The sequence below is a fragment of the Rhinoderma darwinii genome, chromosome 5 (genome assembly GCF_050947455.1).
Source record: "Rhinoderma darwinii isolate aRhiDar2 chromosome 5, aRhiDar2.hap1, whole genome shotgun sequence".
Lineage (NCBI taxonomy): Eukaryota > Metazoa > Chordata > Amphibia > Anura > Rhinodermatidae > Rhinoderma > Rhinoderma darwinii.
Genome location: NC_134691.1, coordinates 310,098,678 through 310,121,040, shown reverse-complemented (window position 1 = coordinate 310,121,040; position 22,363 = coordinate 310,098,678).

Genomic DNA, 22,363 nt, shown 5'->3' with positions numbered 1-22,363 from the left:
TACTGTCTGAGCCCTGTATCTAATCCTCCTAGCACTGTGCAGTCGCTCAGAAAATGGCGGCACACAGTGTAGGAGGTTTGAAGACATCCAAACCCTTCTTTCTCCTGGCACTAGCCTGAAGAAGGGAGGGGGGATTGTGTGAGGACACTAGAGGAGAGTGTGTCCACCCCAAATTTGCAGCATAAATCAATGAGGTTGCTTTACCACAGTGACCATGCTGTAATTTTGGGAACTGCTCCCTCTAGTGGCCAGCACATGGAAATGTTATAAATTAGAATCTAATTTATAATATTTCCTGACTTGTGAAAAAATTAAAAAAATTAAAACAACATGTTATCACTTAAATACTAATTGTTTAACTGAAAAAAAAATAAACATTTCTAGCAACACATTCCCTTTAAGGCCACTTTCACACGGCAGCATTTAGGTCAATATTGGTAAGCCAAAACCAGAAGTATGTCCAACTGACGGAAGCAATGCAAATCTTTCCATTACCTTCCACTCCTGGTATGGTAAGTTTAAAGAGGCTCTGTCACCAGATTATCAAATCCCTATCTCCTATTGAATGTGATGGGCGCTGCAATGTAGATAACAGCAAAGTTTTTTTGTTTTTTTTTAAAAACGATCATTTTTGCCCAAGTTATGAGCAATTTTATATTTATGCAAATGAGCTTTTCAATGGACAACTGGGCGTGTTTTCTCGTATTACCAACTGGGCGTGTATTGTGTTTTTACCAACTGGGCGTTGTGAATAGAAGTGTATGACGCTGACAAATCAGCATCATACACTTCTCATTGTTCCCACCCAGCTTCTTTCACTAAAGACACACAGCGTGACGTCACCCACAGGTCCTTCAACCTTGTCATCGGAAGAGAGAAGACACATCCGCTCCAGGCATCCAAAAGGTTAATATGCTCGTCTCTAGGAAGTTGACTATGCTTACCTGCACATGGTGATGCTGCTGCAAATTCAACTGTACGCCTGGAGCTGTGGTGTCGTCTCTCTTCCGACGCCAAGGTTGAAGGACCTGTGGGTGACGTCACGCTGTGTCTGCAGTGAAGGAAGCTGGCTGGGAATGATGACGTCACCCACAGGTCCTTCAACCTTGGCGTCGGAAGAGAGAAGACACCACAGCTCCAGGCATACAGTTGAATTTGCAGCAGCATCACCATGTGCAGGTAAGCATAGTAAACTCCCTAGAGACGAGCATATTAACCTTTTGGACGCCTGGAGATGTAGTGTCTTCTCTCTTCCGACGACAAGGTTGAAGGACCTGTGGGTGATGTCACGCTGTGTGTCTTTAGTGAAAGAAGCTGGGTGGGAACGATGAGAAGTGTATGATGCTGATTCGTCAGCGTCATACACTTCTATTCACAATGCCCAGTTGGTAAAAACACAATACACGCCCAGTTGGTAAAAACACAATACACGCCCAGTTGGTAATATGAGAAAACACGCCAAGTTGTCCATTGAAAAGCTCATTTGCATAAATATAAAATTGCTCATAACTTGGACAAAAATGATCGTTTAAAAAAAAAAAAAACTTTGCTGTTATCTACATTGCAGCGCTGATCACATTCAATAGGAGATAGGGATTTGATAATCTGGTGACAGAGCCTCTTTAACTCTAAAACTGACAATAGACCAAAAAGCTAGCTGTATAATTGGTCATGGTGTATGTTAGTATTCAGACATGACTAAAATTAGTTAAATTAACATACCAGGGATATTCGGCAGAGGGTTCAATAGCCTTTAAGACATGTACATGCAATGAGAAAAATGCAGATAAATTCTTTCCTGTCTCTACCTATCTGGGTGACACGGTGGCATGTGGGCAACCTTGTTGTGATATTCATGGACTTGAAATTACTGCTACAAACTTGTTCCTGACTACCATGTCCTTTCACATAGTTAGATGATTATATTTCCATAAAAATATGTTTCCTGTAATACATTTACACTTACAGAAGTATTGTACTGTTTTGCCTTTCATTTATGCAAATACTATTATCTACTGCCAGGAACGTTTTTTGGGGAGGTTATAACATGTTTTCCATTGAGGAAGGAATTTCTTAAAGCTATGATTGTTTTTTCACATACGGAAGCTTTAAACCCAAATGTGCTTAAATCCATTCATTGAGCATTATTTAGAGAAATAACATTTCTAAGTCTGGTCGGTATTATTGAACAGCAATTAATGGAGTCTCTTCTGGCCATGTACTAAAACCATTACTCTCATTATGTAATAAATTAGGGTCACCGAGGTCATTATGTTCAGTGACCTCTGACTCAAAGGTTCATTAAGCTACAGGCCAGGATTAACTTCATGTGTGTCTGGTAAGAAGTACCTTATAAGTATTATATAGATAATCTCTGTTATACATGGGAATCACAATTTTGACAAAGTCTTGCACATAAGTAGCGGACATGTCTACCAATTGTTTCAAACACCACTGTGCACATCACTTCATTCATTGCCTGCAAATGTGTTCATTCAAACTATACCATTGTGCGCTTAATGAACGCTCGTTCATCAGCTGATCGTATCGTTTTAAATACTGAAAATATTATCGTTGTCGGCAGAACATCTTGGTGTGTAAACAGGGAGATGCGCTGCCGACATGATAGAAATATATGGGGACGAGTGATCGGAGTAACGCGCGTTCATACCCATACTAGCACCTTGTGAAAGCTCCTCGTTTAGACGGCTCAGGTCAGGCCATGTAAGAGGACCTTTAGTACATTAGAGTCTGTTCACATTACATTATTTTAACCCTTTTGGGACAAAGCCATTTTTTGTTTTTTCGTTTTCGTTCTTCACTCCCCGCCTTCCAAGAGCCATAACTTTTTTATTTTTTCCGTAAATGCTGTGGTGGGAGGGCTTATTTTTTGCGGAATGAACTGCAGTTTCTATTGCCACTATTTAAAGTACCATATACTGTACTGGGAAACTGCAAAAAAAATGCTTTCTCGGGTAGAATTAGAAAAATCTGTGATTCCTCCGTTTGTTTTTTGGGGTTCGTTTTTACGGCTTTCAGCATGCGGTAAAAATGACAACGTAACTTTATTCTGCGGCTCAATACAATTACGAAGATACCAAATTTATGTCAGTTTTTTCATGTTTTACTACTTTTACAAAGCAAAACTACTTGTTAAAAAATGTATTTGTTTTGTCACCCCATTCTGAGAGCCATAACTAAGCGGTGTGAGAGCTTATTTTTAGTGGGACGGGCTGAAGTTCTTATTGGTACCATTGGTACAAACAACTTTTTGATCAGTTTTTCTTAAAAAAATATTTGGCGCTAAGATGACCAAAAAAAAGTAAACTAATATGTTTTCATTTATTTTATGGTGTTCACAGTGAGAGTTAAGTAACGTTATATTGTAATTGATCAGACTTTTACGGATGCGGCAATTTCAATTTTGTTTATTTTTGTACACTACTTGTACACTTTCTATTAGTCCCCCTAGGGGATTTGAACCAACGATCGTCAGATCGCTGGTTCAATACACTGAAATACTAATGTATCACAGTGCATTATCATTTTTGCAGCCTTTTTTTAAGCTCTGCCAGAGGCAGGGCTTAACAGAGGCAGAATTAAGGCAGACATGGGGGCCTTCATTAGACCGAGTAATACACAGCTGACAATCGCAGCATATGGAGCGGGCTCAGCACGTGAGCCCGCTCCATACTTCACCACCCACACCAGGTGAAGTTACGTCCAGGTGCGTGAAGGGGTAACTACAGTTGAGATCTATGTACTGTTTCTTATTTTTCCATTACATATAGCTAACTGTATTAAAATTATATGCAATTGAATGCCATGGAGAAGTATACCTCTGTAGCCGAGCGCTATCTCCGGCAGCCCAATATAAAGTGAATGGAGTGGTGGCTGAGCATGCGCAGTACTACTACATTCATACGGGGTGAACAGGAATGGAAAGTAATTCTGCTCTTCTGATTGGTGGGGGTCCCAGCGGTTGGGCCCCCACAGATCAGATATTTTTGTCACCTATCCTGCGGATGGGTAAACCGCTTTAAAGTCAATTGGCTCCGTCGGGGGCAGTTGATTTCTGTCATGCAATGGATCCGACAGCTCCAGTCTTTCGTTGTTCTTCTCCTATGACGAACCAGAGCAATGGTAAACCCAAACGCAGATGTGAACTGAGCCTTACAGAATAGGATTCCTGTTGTATTATGTTGCAACATCCTGTTTGACATCTGCTTTTTTTACATGATGAAAAAAAAATAATGAAATTTGAAGAGGATGCTCAAACGTAATATGAACCTAACTTTGGTGAACTTTGGTCTAACTAATATACTAATATACAGCAATTTTTAATTGACAGTACCCTAAGGGCAAGGCCCCACGTGCCGGAATTGCTCTGGAATTCCGCTGCGGACACTCCGCAGCGTTAATCTGCAGCGGACCCGTTTCTCCATTGCCTTCCACTTCTTTTTAGTAGGGTTCGTTTAGACGATGCGGAAAATTCCGCTGCGGAGCATAGGCTGCGGTGCGGAATTTGGTGTCCGCAGCATACAATGGATGTTGCGGACCTGTGGCGGACTGGTTGCGGACTCATTGCGGAAGTTCTCCATTGACTTCAATGGAGATTCAAAATTCCGCAATGAAGTCCGCAGATTTAATGTAGATGTTATGTGTGCTGCGGAGCGTATTGGTTTTTTAACATGACATTTCTTCATTCTGGCTGGACCTATGTGTATTTCTAGGTCTACAGCCAGACTGAGGAAGTCAATGGGGTTCCTATAATTACGGGTGACTACGTGTGTGCACCCATAATTACGGGAGCGTTGCTAGGCGACGTCAGTAAATAGTCACTGTCCACGGTGCTGCAAGAGTTAAGCGATCGGCAGTAACTGTTTCAGCACCCTGGACAGTGACTACCGATCACAATATACAGCAACCTGTAAAAAAAATAGAAGTTCATACTTACCGATAACTCCCGGCTTCTTCCTCCAGTCCGGCTTCCCAGGATGACATTTCAGTCTAAGTGACGGCTGCAGCCAATCACAGGCTGCAGCGGTTACATGGACTGCCGCGTCATCCAGGGAGGTCGGGCTGGATGCCGAAAGAGGGACGCGTCACCAAGACAACGGCCGGTAAGTATGAATTTCTTTTACTTTCACTAGGGAAAGTGCTGGCCCTTCTCTCGAAGGGAAGTACTTTCACCTCAATACGCAACAGCCAGTCCGCATCAATTTACTGCACATTTTGGGCAGATCCGCAACAGAATCTGCAACGCGGATTCTGTGCGGCATTGATGCGGACAGTTGCAGAAGAAATACGCCACGTGTGGTCATGCCCTTAGACTCTGTAAAATGTCTCTGGGTTTCCTCCATCTATACAGAACATGTGCACGGCCCTTTTTTTTTTTGTCATTTCTCTGTTTACTTAAGAATTTTCTTTTTAAAAAGTAGCAAAAAGAGTAATACAGAATCACTGTAACATTGCAGAACAATAAAATATAAAACAAAACAGAACAAATAGGGGGAGAAAGGGGAAAGGGATTCCGCTTAATGATGATCTGGAAAGATAATCAGTAAATTTCAGAGAAGAGTATCTTTTCATGTTTCTATCTCAAGCAAGATTTTCTAGACAGAGATTAGGTTCGTAGATAAAAACGAGTCAACCAATCGCTCTGATTCTTGGAAAGTCAACCATTTTTGCCATATTTTAAGAAATTTATCATAGTTTCTACATCTAATCCAACGTCTTTTTTCAAACTTGTTAATAATACAAGCTTCCTTGTACCAATCTTTTATTGAGGGAGTCCATTTTTCCATCCATAGGTGAGGGATAGCAGTTTTGCGGCATTTAATAAATGTAATGTGAGTTCAGTGTTGATGCCACAATTTTAAATGTCAGAGGTTTATGAAAATAAGATTAGGTGTTAATTTTATAGAAGTCGAGTAAATGGTATTCAGAATTCTTTTCTATAATATTCCAAAATCACTTAATTAACCCCTTTAAGCGCTGCGCCACAACTGTACGTCCTGCAGAGGGCTTGCTTCCCGCACCAGGACGCACAGTTGCGGAGTGGTTCCCGGCGTACACTGTCCTAATGGACAGTGTCCGGGAACCGGGAGGTTAGCTGTCCCCGACAGCTGACACTCCAGTCTTGACGGTCATCGCCGCTGATTTCGCCAATTAACACCATAAATGCGGCGACCAATTGCAATCGCCGCATTTAAGGGGTTTGAAGCACATCGGCAGCCCCCACAAAGTGATTGTGGGGGCTGCCGATGCTTTCGTGGCAATCGGAGGCCAGACAATGACCTCCGGGTTGCCATGTACGGAAGCCTCGGAGGAGCAGCCTCCGGCCCTTCCTTCGAAGCTTCCTGTCTGTGTGACTGTCACGTCACATGACAGTTGGAATGCATTACACTACGTAGGTAGTGTAATGTACTCTAGCAGCGATCAGAGCTGCAGGTCAAAATGTCCCCTAGTGGGACAAGTAAAAAAAGTTAAAAAAAGGTAATACATTTTTTTTTAAAAAGTGTAAAAATAAAATTTATAAGTGACATAAGCAAAAAATTATTTTTTTCCTATAATAAGAAAAAAATGAACACGTTAGAAAAAGTACACATATTTGGTATCGCTGCGTTCGTAACGACCCAAACTATAAAACTATAATGTTAGATTTCCCGCACGATGAACATCCCCAAAAAAATCAATAAAAAACTACACCAGAATTGCTATTTTTTGGTCGCCACCCCTCCCAAAATAGAGAATAAAAAGTGATCAAAAAGTCGCATGTACCCGAAAATAGTACCAATAATAACTACAACCCGTCCCGCAAAAAAACAAGCCCTTTCACAGCTTTTTTGACTAAAAAATAAAAAAGTTACGGCTCTCAGAATATGGGGACACAGAAAATACATTATTTTATAAAAAGAAGTGATTTTATATTGCGCAAACGCTGCAAAACATAAAAAGACCTATATACCTGCAAAATAAAGTAAAACTGTCATTTATAGCACACGGTGAACGGCACAAAAAATAAACTAAAAAACATTGTCAGTATTGCTTGTTTTTGGTCACCCAGCTTGCAAAGTAATCAAAGTAAAAAGTGATCAAAAAAATCGCATGTACCCCAAAATGGTACTAATGAAAAGTAAAGATTGTCCCGCAACAAATAAGCCCTCACACAGCTCCGGTGGTGAAAAAATAAAAAAGCTCTGGCTCTCAGAATATGGCGCTGCAAAATGTGCAGAGCGTTCCAAAATCGGATAAGATCAGGTGCCATTTAACAGTGCGACACTGGCCACATATCTATGAATTATTATTTATTTACCCCATTATTATACCCTCTTATTATGCCCCTGATGTTCTCCGCACAGATTACATATACCCCCACATCATAAACTGAAATACCAGCGAAACCCCAAACAGAACAACTACCAAGCAAAATCTGTACTCCCTAAAGTAAAATGGCGTCCCTCCCTTCTGAGCCCTGCAGCGTACCCAAACAGCAGTTTGTGCCCACATACATTGCCATACCCGAGAGAACCCGCTTAACGTTTTATGAGGTATTTGTCTTCAGTGGCACAAACTGGGCACAACATATTATGCACTAAAATGGCATATCAGTGTAAAATTGCAATATTCACACCATCCGCTGTGCATTAACCCCTTTGCGCACTATGACTTAATAGCACGTTATGGTGTGGGGGCTCATATATGGAGCGGGCTCACGTGCTGAGCCCGCTCCATACGCTGTGGGTGTCAGCTGTGTATTACAGCTGACACCCGGGACTAACGGACAGGAACAGCGATCGTGCTGTTACAGAAGCCTGTAAAAACAACAATATACTGCAATACATTAATATTGAAGTATATTGTACCAGCGATCCAATGATCGCTGGTTCAAGTCCCCTAAGGGGACTGATAAAATGTGTAGAACAATTAAAGTTATTAATGGTGAGAAAGAAAAAAGTTTAAAGTAAAAAAAAAAACATTTTCCCATTTTTCTTCTAAAGTAATGTAAAAAAATAAACAAAATTGGTATCGCTACATCCGTAAAAGGCCGAATTATTACAATATACCATTATTTAACTCGCACGGTGAACACCGTAACTTAAATCATTTAAACCGCCAAATACAACTTTTTGATCACTTTTTATGTACCAAAAAATGCTACCAATTTAAAATACAGCTCGTCCCGCAAAAAATAAGACCTCCCATTGCTCAATAAACCGAAAAATATAAAAGTTACGGCTCTCAGAATATGGTGAAACAAAACTATTTTTATTTTAACAAATAGATTTTTCTTTGTAAAAGTAGTATAATATAAAAAAAACTATATAAATTTGGTATCACCGTTATTGTATTGAGCCGCAGAATAAAGTAACGTTTTTATTTTTACCGCATGGCGAAAGCTGTAAAACCGAAAACCCCAAAAAATGGAATCAGATTTTTTTTCCTATATCAGTCCGCAAATAATTATTTTTCAGTTTCCCAGTACATTTTATGGCACTTTAAGGGCACGTTCACACGTGGCAGAATTGCTGTGGAATTCCGCTGCGGACAGTCCGCACTGGAAATCCGCATCAGACAGTCTGTCCATTGGTTTCCACACCTTTTTAGTTATATTCGTGCAGACGTTGCGGACAACTCCGCTGCGGACCATAGGCTGCGGTGCGTAATTTGGTGTCCGCAGCATACACTGGCTGTTGCGGACTTGATGCGTACTTGTGGCGTAATTTCTCCATTGACTTCAATGGAGTTGCAAAATTACGCAATGAAATCTGCAGATGTTGTGTGTGCTGCGTTGCGGATTGCTTTTGCGAACAGGATATTTCTTCATTCTAGCTGGACCTATGTGTCTTGAGGTCTATAGCCAGACTGAGATGGAATGTTTTAAAAGAGAGCAGGATGAACTCTTCACCTGAATCTGCAACAACTAATCCGCAGCATTTTACTTCACATTTTAGGCAAAGGCGCAATGGAATCTGCAATATTATGTGCGGCATTGATGCGGACAGTGTCTGCAGAATTCCACCATGTCTGAACATGCCTTAAATGGTGTCAATAGAAACTACAATTCCTCCCGCAAGAAATAAGCCCTCACATCACTCTACTGACAGAAAAATAAAAAAGTTATGGCTCTTGGTAGGCGGAGAGTGAAAAACGAAAATAAGAGAGCAAAAAATAAATCAGTCCTGAAAGGGTTAATTAATTTCTAATGAAAAAAATGTATGACCACATCTGGGGTATTTCCGTATTCGGGAGAAATTGCTTTACAAAAATTGGTTGTTTTTTTCTCCTTTATCCCTTGTGAAAATGAGAAAATTCAACATTTTAGTGGAAAAAAATTGTAATATTCATTTTCGCAGCCTAATTCTAATAAATTTAGCAAAAGACCCATGGGGTCTAAATGCTCACTATACCCCTAGAAAAATTCCTTGAGGGGTGTTTCCAAAATGGGGTAACTTGGGGGGTTTCCACTGTTTTGGTCCCTCCAGGGCGTTGCAAATACGACATGGCACCGAAAACCAATCCAGCAAAATCCGTGCTCCAAAATACAAATGGCGCTCCTTCCCTTCTGAGCGCTGCCATCGGTCCAATCAGCAGTTTATTACCACATATGGGGTATTGCCGTAATCAGGAGAAAATGCTTTACAAATGTTGTGGTTCTTTTTTTCTTTTATCCCTTGTAAAAATTAAAAATTTCTATGCTTTTTCAGAAAAAAAGTAGATTTTCATTTTCACGGCCTAATTCCACTAAATTGTGCAAAAAACCTGTGTGGTCAAAATGCTAACTAAACCCCTAGATAAATTCCTTTAGAGGTGTAGTTTCCAAAATGGGGTCACTTTTGGGGTGTTTCTACTGTTTTGGTCCCTCCAGGGCGTTGCAAATGCGATATGGCAAAGAAAACCATTCCAGCAAAATCTGTGCTCCAAAATCCAAATTGCGCTCCTTTCCTTCTGAGCCCTGCTGTGGGTCCAATCAGCAGTTTATTACCACATATCAGATATTGCCGTAATCGGGAGATATTGCTTTACAAATGTTGGGGTGCATTTTCTTCATTATTCCTTGTATATATTAAAAATGTCTATGTTTTTTTCAGAAAAAAAGTAGATTTTCATTTTTACAGACTAATTCCAATATATTTAGCGAAACACCTGTGTGGTCAAAATGCTAACTATACCCCTAGATAAATTCCTTGATGGGTGTAGTTTCCAAAATGGGGTATCTTTTGGGGTATTTCCACTGTTTTGGCACCACAAGACCTCTTCAAACCTGACAAGGTGCCTAAAATATATTCTAAAAAAAAAGGAGGCCCAAAATCTCCTTTGTTTCTGAGACCTGTGCTTCAGACCATTAACACACTAGGGCCACATGTGGGATATTTCTAAAAACTGCAGAATCTGGGCAATAAAATATTGAGTTGCATTTCTCGGGTAAAACCTTCTGTGTTACAATTTTTTTTTATTAGAAATGAATTTCGGCAAAAAAAATAAAATTTGTAAATTTCACCTCTACTTTTCTTTAATTCCTGTGAAACGCCTAAAGGGTTAAAACACTTTGTGAATGCTGATTCGAATACCTTGAGGGGTGCAGTTTTCAAAATGGTTTGACTTCTGGGAGTTTTCTAATATATAAGGCCCTCAAAGCCACTTCAGATCTGAACTGGTCCCTGAAAAAATGGCCTTTTGAAATTTTCTTTAAAATATGAGCGTTCTAAGAATCGTAACGTCCTAGAAAAATAAAAGGACATTCAAAAAATGATGCAAACATAAAGTAAACATATGGGAAATGTTAACTAGTAACTATTGTGTGTGGTATTACTATCTGTTTTACAAGCAGATACAATTAAATTTAGAAAACTTTTCTACATTTTGGTGCTTTCAGAAATAAATACCGAAATTATCGACCAAATTTTTTCACTAACATAAAGTACAATATGTCACGAGAAAGCAATCTCAGAATCGCTTGGATAGGTAAAAGCATTCCGATGTTATTACCACATAAAGTAACGTTTCAGATTTGAAAAAAATCGGCTGTGTCCTGAAGGCCAAAACATGCTGGGTCATGAAGGGGTTAAGGATCAATGTATCCATATGTGAGATAAGTTCCCTATCTCTTTACCACACCTCCAACATAAAGGGGAGTATGATGGATTAATTCTGTTTAATAATTCTGGTGTTTTATGCCATCTCGACAGTATTTTATAGTCGAGTTCTTGTAATCTAGTGTTATATGGAGAACTTTATTGAGAATCTTAGTAACCTGGCTATCACTAAAAGAGGTATTTATTTGTATTTCCCATTTTTTTTTATATAGGATGGATTAGGAGTACCATTTGTGAGAAGTTTATAATAAATTGAGATGGGGGTGTGGAGGGGAGGATTTGTTAATAAAAGCTTTCTGTGTTGCATTATAATCGAAGTCTCTCAGAGTATTTAGTTCTATGCTATTAATTGCGTTTGTGATAATTTCACACTCCTTTTCTGTTAGGGTATAGTCCGGATGGTTGATATTATGTTGCACGGTCCATTTTTTAATTGCATTGTAATAATTGTTGTTATCATCGTACACACAGGACATATCATCCATAAGGTCTATTAGGTTATTTCTGAACCAACCTATAAGAAAAAGACCCAAGAGGTACTAGTTAGCGATTGGTTCCAAAGTCAATTCCGAATGGGGTTGTCTACTGTGGTACCTTTGGGCCTATAATTGTGTCAGTCTGATTCCACAAGAGGATTCTCAGCCACTCCGGTGGGCCAATCTGACCTTGACCCCATCTAGATCTGTGTAGTTTACACCCCCCAGGGAAATTAGTGCAATATCTTAAGCACGATTTACGCCATCACAATGTGGCACATTCATAAAAATTTGTGCAGACAGTCTATTGAAGTAGAGATGGAGTAAAAAATTTGTAAGTTGGAAAATTTAAAAACGCACATGCAACTCGTTCTGACCATTCTTACATTGTAGAAGTGTCCCACTAAAGGATAAAATGGCACAGATGAAACATTTATTTTGACATATTTCTACGCCATTTCAGTTTTTCCCCTTTTATTCCAATATGTAGTATTTCTGCCTAAAACACATACATACAGGCACCATTTTGGGGAATTTTTTTGCAAATTTGGTAAAACATTTTCTCTCTTTTTGGTGATAGGAACCTGTTAGCAAAATGTTTATGCTTATTTCTAATAGTATTTCTTGCAGTAGTATTTCCCAGTAAAGATTTTGGGATTCTCCAGAAGATAGCAATAGCAAGAGATGTGACTTCCACAGTAGGCATACATTACAAGGGTTACCTAGGAGGGAAAAAACTTCTCCTTGATAGACATGATCTTAAAAAAAGGATATAAATAAAAAGTAAAAAATAAATTAATAGTCATGGGAAAAAGTGAATCTATCAGTCACGTCATGTAGATCTGTACCTATAAAGATATTGAGGTGCATGGCCAAACATAGCAACAATCAATTTCATCAGATAAAAGCCAAACAAGGAGACAATTTCCTTCTAATAACACAAACATAAATGAGGGAAACATTTGGTCAGTCTTCGCCTTTTCTCTCACAGTAACAGGATGTACATAGTACACGCAGTCCTTTTTCCAGGGCAGTGATGAGTAATTGCAAAAAATGCCTGTGTTATTATTTAATTTAAAACATTTTGCATAGCAGGATATTACATCCTTCCCTATTAAGCCTCCTCTCATGCCTTATTCAATAGTGAGCCTGGTATGTAATTATATGCTTAAAATAGATTGGTATCTCCTTAGAATTTATTGTGGATTCATTTGGGAGAATATCATTCTTCAGAAAAAGTGGATTTTTAATAAAGGCTCAATCTGCACCAAAACTTTTGTCTCCTTTTTAGTGTTATTAATATCAGCAGAGAACTCAGCACCTGTCACTGAGTCAATGTAATTCATACATTTAAAGGTATTATTACAATGCATATTAAAGGGCACATTACGAGAAACATATGCTGATAAATCCTTAGAAAGAGAATGACATCTCGATTATAAATTCAATAATTAAACCCTCAAAATTGAATTTAAAAAAAAAAAGTTGCCTTACTTAGGAAAAGTTTGTTCCCTGATCCCCCAGTTAGAGGCATGTTTAATCTCCCACAGTGGAGCAGAGTAAGGCAAGAGGGGAAGTGCTGGCAGCATGCAGGGAAAGGTGAATGATCTGAGATCCTTCTCCTGTTCCTGTATGGATTTAGATGACCCCTGGGGTGGGGTTAATATGAACTTTTTTTCAGGTTATCACCCCCTTATACCACAAATAAGGATTTTGGCAGCATAATAGCTGTTTGGGGTGTGCACCATATATTTTTTAGCACATTTGTGAATGAAGGCCAAATGTTTCAACAATTTTGAGAGCACAAGCTCTTGTTGATGGAGACATGTGTGACAAGTATGACCTTTGCACACCTTGATCTATTATTTTTACAATTTTTATTGTGTTTAAGCCTCTGCTTGGATGTGAGTTTCAGACACAAATTAAACCCATCTTATAAAGTCCCATCTTAAAAAATAGTGATCGCATATCCCTAGGATATGCTATCGCTTTATAATTAGTGAGGGTCCGACCTCTGGTACCCCCACCAATACTGATAGTGAAGGGGTTGGGGTGGTGATTTATCGCTGTGTCCCCTACTGTTTCCCCTACTAAGTTTTTCTGCACAGTGGCGCTTCCGGCCACCTGGCTGTGCAGGGAACTGCAGCCAGCCCTAAACACTTGAATAGGGCCATCCTGCAGGGAAAACAATGAAGGAGACGCAGGACAAGAGGTCGGGATATCATAAAGTGATGGCATATCTTAGCAATAGATCATCATAAGATGGGAATACCCCTCTAATGTATTTTTTTTTTAAATCCTATTTGTCACAAAGTTACAGCACATTAAGACAATCATTGGGTTGTCTGCTTTCCTTAAATATGTAGGTTGTGGGGGTGCACTCACTTTTCAAGGTGTAATGCATTATATACAGTGCTTGTTTTAAAATATTTTCATATAGACATCAGTGACTGGTATGAATTCTGCTCATCTTAAAGGTTTTAGGAGGTGCAGTGTGTCTAATTTTTTAAGTATGTAATCCTTTCCTTTGTTTCATGAAAAATTGCATGGAGGCGCTTGTGTATGTAAGTCGTTGAGTGGCACTTTGACATGTGCCAGGTGTCTGCTTTCAAAAAATATATGGGTATGAGGGATTAGTATGAATTTTGTATTTTATAATTCTGGTTGTATTTGTATATGTTAAATGGGTGACCTGGCTACCAGAGGGGAAAAATGTCCAGGAACACATGGCAGCGAAAGGGTTAACAAGGATTCTGCTGAATCCTACAGTGATCCCTGAGGAAAACATGCATATATTTCTCTTCCATATTCACAAAAAATGTTTAAGTATTTTCACTTCTCAGCTATCATTCTGCCATCATGTCCATACATTTAAAAACAGTTTTACAAATATTTCATTCAAAAGTGACAGCAAAATGGCTGCACTTCCTGTTGTCACTTTTGAAAAAAAAAAAAATAAGAAATAGTGGTTTCCGCTGTAACTTCTGGTTTACTAATATGGCCAATTTTTATGTTTTGGATGGAAATGCTCTTAACATAAAACCATTATGGTTTGTACTAGATTACATACATTTTGCACTTTTTACCCTGAACTTTTCTTAGATTAAATTCCACATTGACCAATATAATTACCAATAAAGAATGATTTTCTAAAAAATAATTATATAAGTTAAAGATATGAACATAGTGAGCCTTGATCTCCATTGAGCTCAATATAGTCTACTACATAGAACTCCATATTAAAAGCTTCAAATGCAAAATAGCAATTGAAATATAATTGGTTGCCATAGTCCCTACAGTTATTATTTGAGCTCGATTTAATAAATGGCCATCAAGAATATATATTACCAAGTCAGTATGGGGTCAACTTATAGCTTGCTGTGCAAAGACTATCAAATGAAATATGTATAGACCATAGAAACAAAGATTTAGCCATGCTCAGGAACTTGTTGATGTTGGAGTTAATGCCGAAACCACACGCATGCAAATATGTATCTGATATCATATAAATATTTTCTTGGAGAAATATTGTCTCTATAGGCAACAAGTGGCTTTCAAACCTATGACATTTTGTAAACCTTATACAGGAGTGCACCAATCATGGGGCAACACGAGGGTGCAGAGGTAGCAGTCGCACCCGGTCCCTGGTGCCTTATATGGACTTCCTGGTCCATATAAGAAGACTTCAGTATTATAAATGCCACATTGTAGATGGGGGCCTGTCACAGATTTTTCAGTGGGGTTCAAGAGCCTCAAGTTACACCACTGCCTCAGGTGGCACCCTACCATGTCTGCAATGCTGCAACATGCAGTGCAAACTACCCATTATCTAGTGTTGTGCCTTCTACGACTTAACAAGGATTTACAGCTGGACTATTTATGATGCCGTAGATATACGATAACTGTTGGTCAGCAGTTATCAGTATAAGCAAATTCAAAGTTGAAGACAGTGACTCTCCTTACCTTAATCCACAATTCTTAGTAATGGATGCCAATCACATGAGCCATGTTGCAAAATCTAGTAGAAAGCCTGGTTAGAAGAGTGGATGTAGTTATAGAAGAAAAGGATGCGGGACAAGTCCACATTTAAGGGGTTTCCTAGGATCAATGTGTGATTGGTAGGGGTCGGACCCCCACGACCCCAATAGATCAACATAATGAAGGGGCTGCGGTGTTCTCTGCATTCACTTGAACAGAGATGAGCTCCAGAGCCAGGCACAGCCACAAGTGCAGACAAGTCATTATAACTGATTAGTTATGGTCCGACCCAATGCTATCCACGCATTGATGGATGTGGATTGGTGGAAGGAGATATTTGAGGTGATTTTCCATGTCCACTTCTCACCAAGTCATATAGGATCGAAAAGGGCATGTTCAGACGTGGCGGATTTGCTGCTGCTAAATCCACAACAAAATCGGCATGTTCTATGGCCACTTATCATGGTGGTAGGCCCCAGGACTTTGTAGAGGATGCTTATGTTGTTTTAAATGTTTTCAACTTCTTTGTACATTCAGTTGAATTTGATCTAATAAAATTGCTCTATTTAATTCACCACACTATCTTTATTATGCCAACATACATACCTAACTGTTGTCTCGTTGATCGGCACTTGTTTACATGGCCCATGTCGAGCTGTGTAAGAGTAACCTTTCTTGCTGGTGGCACTTTGTGATCAGCTTATTGTCAAGGGACCCTTCTAACAAGTAGATATTGTTCAAAGCGGAGAACCCCTTTATAGCAGACTAGAACCTACTAATAGGAGAACAATGGAAAACCTACATTTCACATCTTCATGATATTTACTGTATGCATAACATTATTCCGCTTATGAGTTCACTCATTTGTTTTTTAACACTTTAAGGAACCAGCCAGTTGTGACATCCAGGACCCGAAAAAAAACTTTTGTTTTTGCCTCCCCATATTCTGACATAATAATATTTTTACTCCAATAGGGCTGTTTGAGGCTTTGTTTTTGCAAAACAACTTTACTTTTCATTTTCTTGATTTTGTTTTTACTTTTTTCTAATACTATAAAGGAATTTTCTTTATTAACCCCTTAGTGACCACTAATACGTGTTTTAACGTGATTCACTACTGGGCTTTAGGCTAGGCTGACGCCTTTTCACGTCAGCCTAGTCTAAGTCCTGCACGGGTCTCCCGTGCAGGCAGGAGCCGGGGCTCTGCTGTCTGATGACAGCTGAGCTCCTGCTCCAACGCCCGCGATCGAAGTTTACTTCGATCGCGGCCGTTTAACCCGTTAAATGCCGCCGTCAATAGCGACCGCGGCATTTAACTTTGTTTACAGAGGGAGTGCGCTCCCTCTGTCACCCATCGGCGGCCCGCGAATGAAATCGCGGGTCTCCGATGGGGTGTCATGGCAGCCGGGGGACTGATAAAAGCCCCCAGGTCTGCCCTGGACATATGCCTGTTAGGATGCGCCGGAGGCACGTCCTAACAGATTGCCTGTCAGATTTATACCAGAGCATTATAGCAGCGATCGGAATATCGCACAGTAAAGTCCCCTAGTCGGACTAATAAAATCAGTCATCAAAGTGAAATAAAGATTATTAATAAAAAGTACAGTAAAAAAATAAATAAAACCATTTTTTTCCATAAAAAGTGGTTTTATTTAGTAAAAGTGTAAAAAAAAAAAAAAAGTACACATATATGGTATCGCCGCGACCGTAATGACTCCATTAATAAAGTTAATATGTAATTTAAACCGCAAAGTGAACACCGTAAAAAAAAAACGCCAAAAACTATGGCGAAATTGCAATTTTTTTCCATTGCCCCCCAAAAAAGTCATAATAAAAATGAATCAATAAGTCCCATGTACCCCAAAACAGTACCATTCAAAACTACGTCTTGTCCCGCAGAAAACAAGCCCAAAAAATCACTACATTGATGGAAAAATAAAAAAATTACGGCTCTTGGAAAGCGACGATGCAAAAGCAAATAATTTTAGTTCAAAAGTGTTTTTATTGTGCAAAAGTCGTAAAACATAAAAAAACCTCCACATATGTGGTATCGCCGTAATCGTACCGACCCATAGAATAAAGGTCACATGTTAATTACGTCGCACAGTGAACGGCGTCAATTTAAAAACGCATAGAACAATGGCGGAATTTCAGGTTTTTTTTATAATCCCCCCCAAAAAGGTTAATAAAAGTTAATATAAAAATTATATGTACCCAAAAATGGTGCCATTAAAAAATACAACTAATCCCGCAAAAAACAAGTCCTCATACAGCTATGTAGACGAAAAAATAAGAACGTTATAGCTCTTTGAATGCGACTATAGAAAAACGAATAAAATAGCTTGGTCATTAAGGCCTAAAATGGGCTGGTCACTAAGGGGTTAATCTTTACTTGTACATTGCAATATTTTATATATGTATATGTACACATATGTATGGACAAATGAATGTGTATGGATAAAAACATAGGCAGTTAGCTAATCCTAAGTATGTTCTATCAACAGGCAATACAAAAATACAGCCTTCAATGTCACACAGACATGTACAGACACTGCTCACATACTAGACATAGACACAGGCCGTACATTTGCCACATATTATAAGCATGTAGCACACACGGCACTCATACACTGGCCATTTATTGGTAACACTCTACACATATTACTTATAATAAACATCACTTAAACACTTCACAAACATCACTATATCACATTATAATACTTACCTGCTCATAAGGTAGCCGGCTCCCCCACACATCTAAACCCCGCCCATTGTCTATTAAGATCCGCCTATTGTGCCACTAGTTCCCACCCCCTCATCTCCTTCTCTCTTGCCCCCCAATTTAGCAGTACAGCATCGCCCCTTGATTGCTTGCTACTGCTCTCTAGTTGGGAGGGGGTCTTCCCTCTGGGTCCCCAGATGAACTGACTGCACAGGCAGTATGTATGCCACTGATCATGGCATACGTGGGTTAAATGGCAGAGTCCAGAGGAGAGTGAATGATTGGCACTTCTGCCCCAGATCACATGAGCACAACAGTGTTGCCCACACAATAACAGTGCCATAATAGTAAGTCCCTGTGTGGGAATTAACTCCTGTGAACTATTAGGAAACCTTTCTATCTTCTCTTTACTCCTAAATTCATATCTGTTTCCTTCAATTATGTTCCCTTTATACACACCATGTTTAATATTTTCTGCTTTATTGTGGCATTTCTCCATCAGTAAAGTTAGTTTTGGCCATACGCATTAGTCGTTGTTTTCGGTTTAAAATATTGAGTTACTGTGATATTATTTTTAATCAAACCTTGGGCTTCTAGCATCAACAGAAAAGTTTGGGAGCAGTTGTTTCTACAGTTTTATAAGTATTACTAGACTTCTCCGTTGTGGAATTTTGGGATGTGTGCAACACATTCAAATAGCATGCAATCGGATATGTGTGGATACTATTAGGAAGTCTTTCCTTATGTAAACATAATGAATGAGAATATACAACAAGTCAATGACAAACAGAATGTCAGAACATTTTACAGCAGATTTCATAAATAAATAGACAATGATTTATCATTATAGGAACTGCTTACATTCCACAAATACATTGTAAATACCGCTCTCTAGGTATATACATAACAATACCAATTCGGACATGAATGACAAGCGAACCACAAAACTAGTCAATTCTACGGTGATAAAGGTAATCCATGTAGAAATATCCTCAATACAGAAAAATATATTATGCACTGAAGCAAAATCTAGCTTTTAGAATTGTGATTATTTAATGCAAATAGATACAACGTTGCCATAGATGACCCTGTTCAGCAAATTTTGCATATATTGATGGGGTAATAAATCTGGATACAAACTAAGTATGGCAGTTAAAGAGGCTCTGTCACCAGATTTTGCAACCCCTATCTGCTATTGCAGCAGATAGGCGCTGCAATGTAGATTACAGTAACGTTTTTATTTTTAAAAAACGAGCATTTTTGGCCAAGTTATGACCATTTTTGTAGTTATGCAAATGAGGCTTGCAAAAGTCCAAGTGGGTGTGTTTAAAAGTAAAAGTCCAAGTGGGTGTGTATTATGTGCGTACATCGGGGCGTTTTTAATACTTTCACTAGCTGGGCGCTCTGATGAGAAGTAACATCCTCTTCTCTTCAGAACGCCCAGCTTTTGACAGTGCAGATCTGTGACGTCACTCACAGGTCCTGCATCGTGACGGCCACATCGGCACCAGAGGCTACAGTTGATTCTGCAGCAGCATCAGCGTTTGCAGGTAAGTCGATCTTACCTGCAAACGCTGATGCTGCTGCAGAATCAACTGTAGCCTCTGGTGCCGATGTGGCCGTCACGATGCAGGACCTGTGAGTGACGTCACAGATCTGCACTGTCAGAAGCTGGGCGTTCTGAAGAGAAGAGGATGTTACTTCTCATCAGAGCGCCCAGCTAGTAAAAGTATTAAAAACGCCCCGATGTACGCACATAATACACACCCACTTGGACTTTTACTTTTAAACACACCCACTTGGACTTTTGCAAGCCTCATTTGCATAACTACAAAAATGGTAATAACTTGGCCAAAAATGCTTGTTTTTTAAAAATAAAAACGTTACTGTAATCTACATTGCAGCGCCTATCTGCTGCAATAGCAGATAGGGGTTGCAAAATCTGGTGACAGAGCCTCTTTAAAGCCACTCACAGAGCCTCTATGTCGGCTTCATGGATGATTTTAAAGGGGTTTCCCATTATACACTTAGCGGCCAGTTTATTACAAGCTGTAGGACATTTTTTGTGAAGTGGTTATTCTGAAGATATTATTTGGTATAAGAAGGGGAATGTGAAAGCATTCAGCAACCACCAGAGTGCTTAGTCCTAGACATAATGGTTTAATGACATGATCTCGTAAACTTCGAACATGGGATGATTGTGGGGAAAGCACTGGTATGAGCAGACGCATACCTACTATGATTGTTGAAAAGCAACTGTTGTTAAAGTTTTCAAAGGGTGGACCATAAGAAAAAAGGCAAAGACTGTACGCAATTCCTGTAGTGGTAAATGACTACAGGCTTTCGATATACAGTACATATACAAAGAGTGGTCACTTTATTAGAGCTACCGGCCCTTTCCCGATGGGAGCTAGCTTGCTTGGATGGAAATTAGATATGTGCAGCATAAAATCAAGTGAGCACGTTTTCTGTGGATGAGTTTCAGTGTGAATCTACATTAGAATGGGAAAATCAAACGATGTAAGTGTCTAGCACCGATGGTCGGTGCTAGTTTACCCGGGGCCCGTATTTAAACAACTGACAACTTTGTGGGGTTTTCTTGTGCAACGGTGTTGAGATTAAACCGAGTATGGTGTGATCAAGGATAGACATCCAGTAAAAGGGAATCCTGTGAACGTTAACAACTTGACAACAAAAGGGGTCGGAGGAGGATGTCAAGAATCGCTCTGACGAACAGCCGGAGTACAGTCGAACAAATTGTCAAATACAAAGCTGGTGCTCTAACTACCGTGTCCTAAAAACTCATTGTTCCATAGCACAGATGGGTTATAACAACAAACGACCACTTCAAGTGACATTGATTAAAGAATAAGACAAAACTCTAATGGGCAAAAGTATGTGACTATTAATCACTGAGCGGTGGAAAGACATTGCCCGGTCAGATGAATCCAGTTTTCTGGTGCATTATGCAGATGGGAGGGTCAGAATTTGGCGCAAGCAGCATAAATCGATGAACCCATCCTGACAGGTGTCAATGGTTCAGGCTGGTAGAGGTGGAGTAATGGTGTGGGGAATGTTTTTTTGGCACACGCTGGATCCTCTGATACCTGTGGATGGAGGTTAGAACAGTGGAGCTTACCTAAGCATTGTGGCCGACCAAGTTCATCCGTTCATGGAAGCTATTTAACCTATGGCAGAAGGACATTATAGCGGCAACTGTGAGAAGATAGGTGCCAATGAGCCAATCTTTTTCTGCAGAATGAAATCAGCACCCAGTGGAATCTATGCCACGACAAATTCCTGCGGTTCTGAAGACCAAAGGATGTCCAACGCACATCTTGATGACTGTCTCTAATAAAGTGACCATAGATATAATATATAGAATATAGGTAAATTTATGGGAAGGCTGCTGACCATCAGAAAGCACTGATACATTTTTGTGCTGAGGCCACTTTAAATCTTGATATGCAGAGAATGTGGCAATCTGTGATAATACTGTCATACTAGGGCAGATTTCAATTAATCCTGGCCTGTTAAGGGGCTCCAATGATTTATTAGGTTTATTTTTCTATGGCAAAATGTTACCAGTATCTTGAATTCAACAACATCACCTTTATTCTACTCATCTTCTTCTGGTCCCCAAGAGGTAAACATGATCATTAACAAAATATGCTTTAAATAGGCCTTTATGGATAATTATTCTTACATTAGTTGAACTTGGAAGTCACGCTGATAACTATTAAGTGGAACAATATAGCAGAACTGAGTGTATTAATGATCTACTGATGTTAGTGGGTATTTATGATGGCCCAAGGGCGAGATTAGTCTTTTATCAACACAATTCTATTCATTTGTAAGTTTCTCCCAAGATTTTTATTATAATAACTATCATATAATTAGTTCATCACATTAAAGATTCTTTATTACAATATACAATAATTTTCTATAGACTTGTAAACTCCTATATGACATTGTATATGAGTCAATATATTAATGGAGAAGGTAAAAAAAAAAAAAAGCCTAAAAGGCATTCATTGGTTGTTGGGTTGACTACTAATGTTCTTTGCCTACTAAGCATTGAGGGGTTG